Source organism: Sorex araneus, chromosome 4 (assembly GCF_027595985.1).
Source record: "Sorex araneus isolate mSorAra2 chromosome 4, mSorAra2.pri, whole genome shotgun sequence".
NCBI classification, from domain to species: Eukaryota; Metazoa; Chordata; class Mammalia; order Eulipotyphla; family Soricidae; genus Sorex; species Sorex araneus.
In genome coordinates, this window is record NC_073305.1 from 197,419,039 (window position 1) to 197,427,224 (window position 8,186).

At 53.7% G+C, this 8,186-nt stretch overlaps 1 long non-coding RNA gene across 1 annotated transcript; it reads left to right on the forward strand.

Annotated features, from left to right (window-relative positions):
• The first annotated feature begins 1,611 nt into the window (after positions 1 to 1,611).
• Positions 1,612 to 7,750, forward strand: LOC129404297 (uncharacterized). The gene is made up of 3 exons (XR_008629818.1): positions 1,612 to 4,321; positions 4,865 to 5,003; positions 7,418 to 7,750. It is a non-coding gene; the product is annotated as an uncharacterized LOC129404297 (long non-coding RNA).
• Positions 7,751 to 8,186: the final 436 nt, after the last annotated feature.

Here is an 8,186-nt window from a genome sequence, read left to right on the forward strand (position 1 = left end):
ATCTCTGACACCCAGACAGGTAGGGGGGTGGGAGCACAGCGACTGAAGTGTGTGACCCGTGGCAAGCACCTCAACTAACAGGTACACCAGCATGTGGTCAGAAGCGCGTCCCTGGGCGAGTGTGTGGGCACCAGAGTGACCCTTGAGTGTGGCCAGCACCATTACTATATGAGTCAGTGGACCCCTGCCAGCCACATGTCTAAGCTTTGCAACTGAAGAGTGTGTGTGAGAACACCAGAGTGATAGTACAGTGGGGAGGGTGCTTGCCTTGCAAGCCCTCAATCTGGGTTTGATTCCCGGAATTCTGCAATGATCCCCTGAGCACCACCAGAAGTGATTGCTGAGTGCAGAGCCAGGAGTAACCCCTTAGCATCACTGGGTATGGCAAAAAAAAAAAAAAAAGAGTGTGGAGCCGTGAAACTGGAGGTGTAGGATCCACTCCCCAGCATGTGACCCCTGATACATCACTGAGAAGGGAAAAGGAAAGATTTTGAGTGACACCCAGCTTGTGCGTTTGGCCCAGACAGCACCCTGGCGGCCTGGCCTTCCCTGATTCACACTTTCTAGCTACAGGGCACCCCTGGGCCTCCTTGGGGGGCCCATCTTTCCTGGACTTTTCTCCCCTTTGGGTTTTTTTTCTTCCAGGGCTCACTGTCTCAGTGCCCACAAGAATTCACCCAGCTGGGCATCTCCATGGGCGTCTGGAGAGGCTTTGTTCCACCACATCACTTTAGCCTGCTCCAGCAAGAACATGGGATGGTCCCAACCACCCTCTTCCCAAGCAGCCATCCTGCGGCCCTCCCTCTCCCGCTGCCATCACGGTTGCTCAGTCCCACCCCTTCACCCTGCTGCAGGAGCCCATCCAACCCCTAAGTGGGGCTCCTTTCCTCAGGTCACAATCCCAGCTGCCATGTAGCCCTTACACAGGAGATGGGGCTCTCACCCATTTCTCCCTGCTTCAGGAATCGGAAAGGCCGCCTCAGGTCCTTCCCAAAGGTTCCAAACAGAAAACCTAGGATCCTTTTCATTTCTTTTTTCTTCTTTTTCTTTTTGGGTCACACCCGGCAATGCTCAGGGGCTACTCCTGGCTCTGCACTCAGGAATTACTCCTGGCGGTGCTCAGAGGACTATATGGGATGCTGGGAATTGAACCCGGGTCAGTAGAGTGCAAGGCAAACACCCTCCCCACTATGGCTCCAGCCCTCTTTTTCACTTCTCCTCCCAGCCCCACCCTAGAAGTGGGAAGTCCCTGTGATGTCAGCCTCAGGAACCCCTGCTGGCAGCACCGAGTACTGAGGCATAACTGGCGCTCAGCAACTCTTGGTAAAGGCAAGAAGTTGTAGATGTTGAAAATTAATGACAAGTTTGGACATTCTTTTTTTAAAAATTTATTTATTTATTTATTTGTTTATTTATTAACAGACTTACAACTTTTTGTGCCTATGTTTCAGTCATACAATGCTCGGGTACCCATCCCTCCACCAGTGCCCATTCTCCACCACCGATGATCCCAGTATAAGTATGGACATTCCTATCTAGATTCAGGTCTTAAGGAAAAAGTTTCCAGATTTTTACCATTGAAATCCACTATTAGCTGCTGTATTTGTCTTATATGACTTTTATTAATGTTGAGATGGGTGACTTCTGTTCCCAAAATATTGGATTTTTTTTTTGTAAATAAATGATGACTTTTTTAAAAGCTTTTCTTGAATACATCGATATAATTTTTATTATATCTTTTTGTAATTTTTATGTATTAAATTAATTGATTTGCAAAAAAATACCCAAAAGAACCAAACCAAGCAAAAAGAAATTGTAAATGTCGGGGCTGGAGTGATAGCACAGCGGGTAGGGCGTTTGCCTTGCACTCGGCCGACCCGGGTTCAATTCCCAGCATCCCATATGGTCCCCCAGCACCGCCAGGAGTGATTCCTGAGTGTAGGCTGTGCTCTCCCCATCAAAACAAAACAGAAACAAGAAATTGTCCATCTTCTGGGAACTAGCCAACAGGCTTGTTTTGAGCAGTGGGGTCACCAGCTTCTCATTCTCAAAGGCTGGGGAGGTGACTCACAGGGCTGGAGCACTTTGCATGCAGGAGGTCCAGGTTCCATCCCTGCCACAAAGCTGGAAGTAGCCCCTGAGCACTCGTGGCTCTGTACTCAGGGATCACTCCTTGTGGTGCTCGGGGGACCTTATGGGATGCCGGAGGTTGAACCTGGGGTGGCTGTGTGCAAGGTGACTGCCTTCCCCACTGTACGATCTCTCTGACCCAAGGCAAACTACACCCTGTTCTACCTCTCGACCCTGGGGACCTTGACTAGACGCTAGGCCTTCCCTCTCCCCTGTACCAGCAGGTCACCCACTCTCTATCCCCTCCCGGTGAGAGGAAACCCAGCCGTGTGGGGAGGGTCAGGCCTGCAAGGGGTAACCCCCTCCTCCCCGGGAGGGGGTGCCTCTGAGATGTAGAATAGCAACCCCATGACCCTCGCTCATGACCCACTCATCTGCATCCAAGTTATGTGAATCAGCAGGTCCCTGAGCCCCTCAGTATAGTTTCTCTACAGCCCACAGGGGCAGGGATGTCTGTCCTTGCCATACGAGTGGCCAGAAGTGAGGCCAACCCCAGGAAAAGGCAGTGTTGGGGCTGAAGCCATAGCACAGCGGGTAGAACATTTGCCTTGCACGTGGCCGACCCAGGTTTGATTCCCAGCTTCCCATATGGTACCCCGAGCACTGCCAGGAGTAATTCCTGAGTGCATGAACCAGGAGTAACCCCTGTGCATCACTGAGTGTGACCCAAAAAGCCAAAAAAAAAAAAAAAAAAACCAGTGTTGACAGAATGCCCAGGCCAGGTCGGAGGTCCAACCTCCGTTTGATGCCATGCGTTCTACGATTTTGTGTTCCTCACAGGCTGGGGGACATAGGGCTCAGGGCCCCATGTCCTGGCAGTTCCACCCTCCATTCCCTCCAAGCACCAGCGTTGTGCCAAAAAGCAGGGGGTGATTGAGGGCGTGGCTCACCCACAAATCAGTGTCCTGGTCCTGCCAAGACCCTGCTGCTTCACCAACCCCAAGCTCCGGGCAGAGGAAATCTGGCTGATCAGCTCCATGAAGGGAGCCCAGCCTCCCCTTCTGGAGTCAGCTGACTCCCCGGGGACCCCAAGCGAGGGAGAGCGTCTCCTCCCGTCTCTGGGCTCCCACCCACCAGCCATGGCAGCCCGGTTCCTTTTTTGTGGGGGATGCTCACTCCTGGCAACGCTCAGGACTTACTCCTGGCTCTGCGCTCAGGGATCACTCCTGGCAGGGCTCAGGGAATCTCAGGGATGCCGGGGATCGAACTGGGGTCAGCCATGTCTAAGGCCAGCGCCCTTCCACTATTGCTCAGTCCCTTATTTTGGTTTTGGTTTTTGTGCCACACCTGGTGCTGCCCAGGGGTTCCTTCTGGCTCTGTGTTCAGGAATCACTCCTTATGGAGGTCTTTGGCCCCCAAGCAGTGAGAGTTGAATCAGGGCTACTCAAGGGCGGGAGGCCATGGACTATATACATCTGGAAAGATCTTCCAGGTCTTCTCCAGGGGAGGCTGGGTCATTAAAGGTCGACAGCTGAAAGATCTGAGATATCTGCATCCAATTCTTCTTTGTTTTGTTTTATTTTATTTATTTATTTGGTTTCGGTTTGAGGTCACACCCTATGCTGGGGGGGGGCTTAGGGCAGGTCCTGTACTCACTCCAGGAGCAGCAGCTGGGGGGGCCACGCAGGGTGGGGGTGGGGTGGAAGTGGGAGTGGCAAATGCCTTCACTCCTGCACTTGCTCCCCAGTACCCCAATTCTCTGATACAGAAGCAGAGGTCCAGGGAGAGGAAGAAACTTGTTCAAGGTCACCCAGCAAGACCAATAGGAAAAGTGTGCCCGTGAATACCAACCTCCCACACGGCTCCAGAATCCTGGGAGAGGCAGCTCCTGCGATTTCCCGGATGTCCTGCGCCCCAGCTCTCCGCGCCCTCCCCTGCAGAGCTGCAGCCCCGTGCTGGGGCAGGGAGGGGGGCTGGGGGCTGCAGAGGGAGAGGGGTGGGGAGGGTGGTTGGTGAGGGGAGGAAGCATTCCCAGAGGGCAGGGTGGGGAGCGTTGCTGGCCGGCTCTGCAAGACGCTGCAGCCTCTGCGGCTAATGCACCAATCAAAGCGCTGAAAAGCCACAGGAGGAAGCTGGGAGCCGGGGGCTGGAGCCTCGGTGATTGATGATGACGGCACTGAAACAGCAGGAGCGAGTGTCTCTGGCTGGCCTGCTTCTCCGCTGGCTCAGCCTCAGAAGCCTGCCCGAGAAGGTCATGTCCTGCTGCCCTAGGGGTGGGGCAGAGGGCAAGCCACACCGGTGGCTGTCCAGTGCCCTGGTCTCACCCTCCTTCTCTCACCAAGGGGGAGAACCTTGGAGGTGGGGCACGGAGGAGGGCCTCTGCTCCCGGGGACCCGGGTTTGAATCCATGCTCTGTCAATTCTGGCTGCAGGCTGCCCTGAGCGAGCGTGCTCACCCAGCCTATCTGTGCATCGAGATTTCTTGGTCTAGAAAAGGAGGTTGACTGGGAATCTTTGGGGACTCAAGTGGCCCGATCGTGGCGGGAGAGAGTAGAGAGCCTGAGGCCTGTGTCTGGTGTGCTGGTTGGGGGATCTATTTCCGTCTCCAGCATTGCACAAGATGACCACGCTGTGGGAAGTCTCCTGAGCACTGTTGGGTGTGGCGAAAAACCCCCAAGCAGGTCGAGAAATGCCCATGGCCTTTCATTTTCTCGAGACCGCTGAAGGCTGGGCTGGTGCAGGGTCGGCCTGACTGGGCAGAGCCCTGAGCGCTCATTTTCATTCTCCCCTCCAAGGTGAGGAAAAGGAGCTCCCAAAGGAAGCAGCGGCTGTGCCCCAGAAGCCAAGGGCCAAGTAGGAGCCCTAGTGCTCGTTCCACCTCCCGGCTCTCAAGTTCTCCTGACCCAGCCCGTGGAGGAGGACAGTTGTGTCCAGGTAAGGCAGCCAGGTTCAGGGGCAGCCCTCTGAACATCAGGGGGCTTCTGGGCAACTGCAGCTTTAAACCAAGTTTTTTTTTTTTTTCTTTTCAATTTTATTTTATTGACTCACCATGAGATACAGTTCCAAGTTTTCATGTTTGAGTTACAGTCGTACAATGTTCACACACCCATCCCTCTACCAGTGCACATTCCCCACCACCAATCTCCCCTGTATACCCTCCCCTTTCCCACCCTTAAAACAAGTCTTAAAAAAAAAATCAGAAGCAAAGGAGAGCAGGGCTAGGTCTCCCTGGCAGAGTCAGAGCACGACTCAATGTGGAGACTGCAGATGTCACTCCAGCCTGACCCTGGAACATCCTTTGCTTGCATCTGTTTGACTTTTCTGAAACAGATTTGGTCTGGTGGTTGTTGGTTTTTTGTATTTTTTTTTTAAAATGCTCGTTGGACGGTGGGGGAAGGAAGTGAGGTGGAGAGGTCAGGGAGGCAGTCTGAAATGTGCCAGGAAGTGGAGCAGCTGGGCCCCGAGTCACTGACACATTTCATGCACGTGTGGACAGCAAGGGGGGCTGTGAGGGCACGTTCCCACGGGCCCGGGATGTCGGGCTAGAAGGGTGCGGGGCTGGCCGGCAAGGAGGAAGCAAAAGGCAGAGAATCAACTTGGCAAACACTCATGGATGAGACAGAAGGAAGTGGGAGGGCTTGTTCACTGCGGGCTGCTGGGTGACGAGTAAGAGGAGGGCGGCTTGGGGCCCGAGAGATAGTACAGTTGGGGGTGGGGGGGCGCCTGTCTTGAACTTGGCCGTTCTGGGTTCGATCCCCAGCACCCCATATGCTCCTGCAAGCACCTCCAGGAGTAATTCCTGAGTGCAGAACAAGGAGTAAGTCCAGGGTGTGACCCTCCCACGAGAGAGAGAGAGAGAGAGACAGAGACAGACACAGACACAGAGAGACAGACAGAGAGAGAGAGAGAGACAAAGGGAAGAGGGAATGGGTCCCATGTCGGAGAAAAGGAAGACAGCACATTCTCTAGGTGTTTTTTTTTCCTCCTCTGACTCTGCACTCAGGAATCATTCCTGGCAGGCTCGGGGATGCCAGGGATTGAACCCAGGTTGGCTGCATGCAAGGTAAGCACTTTACCTGCTGTACTATTGTTCCGGCCCTTTAATTAAAAATTTTCTTTTTCTTGCTTTTTGGGTCACACCCGGCGATGCACAGGGGTTACTCCTGGTTCTACACTCAGGAATTACTCCTGGTGGTGCTCAGGGGACCATATGGGATGCTGGGATTCGAACCTGGGTCGGCCGCGTGCAAGGCAAATGCCCTATCCGCTGTGCTATCGCTCCAGCCCTCTAAAATTTCTAATTTAAAAAAACCAACCTTTTTTTGGTTCACCTGATGGTGCTCAGAACTTACTCCTGGCTCTATGCTCAGGGAACACTCCTGACATGCTGGGAGTTGGGGGATGGACCCTATGCAGTGCAGGGGATTTGAATTGGGGTCAGCTATAGGCAAGGCAAGATAGTACCTTACCCCTGCACTATCTCTCTGATGTCAGCATCCCTTCTTGGATTGCCTCCCTCACACTCTGCCTGCTTCCCTTCTCTGCCTGAACAATGCCTTGCAGGGCACTGGCGCACTCGCCATGGTGCTCACTGAGGTTTTCACCCCTCCAGCCTACAGGGTGCTGGCTGGGTCTTTGCTACAAGGCTCCTGCTTGCCTCCATCCTGGAGGGGCCGAGCTGGAAAGGCTTAGAACCTTCTTAGGAAAGCAAGCACTTCAGAACCTCTTTCTTTCCCACTGCCCTAAAGACTGAAAAATCAAAGGAGAAAAAGAAAACCCCAAAGACAATTTAGAGCACTTAACACATTTTAAATTCCCTGAGGGCAGGGTTCTGGCCTTCTGCCAGCATCTAGCATAGAGACTGGAATATTCCTTCAGAGACTTCTTCCAGATTCTTCTCCACCCCTCTTCCTAGCCTCTGCTTGTTTGTTGTCTCATCATTTTTTTTGGGGGGGGCACACCTGGCTGTGTTCAGGGATCACCCCTGGCTCTGCACTCAGGAATCCCTCCTGGCAGGCTCAAGGGACCATATGGGATGGGATGGAGCCTGGGTTATGGCTCAGGCCCTGTTTTGTCCCTTTCTAATCTACTTATTTATCCGTTTTTATTTTCTTGGAGAGTCCCCCCTTCTCCATTATGCTCACTGCTATATCCCATTAGTACAGTGTTGAAAATTTGACAGGTGCTCAATAAACAGGTAATAGAGGAACCAATGAAGTCAACAAAATGAGCACTGGAAATGATGCACATGAGCCACATGTCAAAAAGGAAAGCATAAAAGCTTTTCATAGACTCTTGGTAAGAGAATTCTATCCTTTTTGTTCTGTTTTGGGCCACACCCTGCAAAGCTCAGAGGATACTCCTGGTGGTGCTGGGGACCATATGAGATGGTGGGGATCAAATCCAGGTCAATGCGTGCAAAGTAAGTGCCTTACCGTCTACTATCTCTCCAGCCTCCAGAATTCACTCTTTAACGCTCTACCCAGAGAGGAAGTAAGGGCTCTCCTGGGGTCAGTGTGCAGGCGGCCGCATCCTTCCTGCAATCAGCCACTTGGCGGTATTTGTCCTTCTACGTTTTCACCTGGTCAGGTCCAAGAACTCAGGGTGCTGATGGGGCGCAGGAACGTAGTGGAGCGGGAGGAGGGGAGCGATAAACCCCCACAGTTGGGCTCCTTAATGTAACCATACCGCGGGCGGGCCTGAGAGTCCGGATCTACAGTGGACACGGCTTTCCTCCGCCTGTCCTTTAAGACCTTTCACTGTCACTCGGGATGGGGTCCCGGGCTGAGGCCCTGACCCTCTTCCCCTCGTAATTTCCCGTGGAATATTGGGCGGGGCCGTGAATCAGCACTCGCTAGGGCTGATGCAGCCTCGGTCCCCGCCAGGGGTCCCCAGCGGCCGCGGAATTAGAACTGGCCCCGCCTTACCTGCGCGCTATGGCCGCTGGGAGATGTAGTCTCGGCCGCCCTTTTGTCCTTGGTCTCTCCAACGTTGCTCCCCGCAGGCGAATGAACTACAATTCCCAGAAGCCCACGCGCTCGGGGCGTGGCAGGGCTGGGGCGGGTTCCAAAGGGAAAAGCGGGGCAACCTCTGGTCAAACTGGGGCTCAGGAAAGCG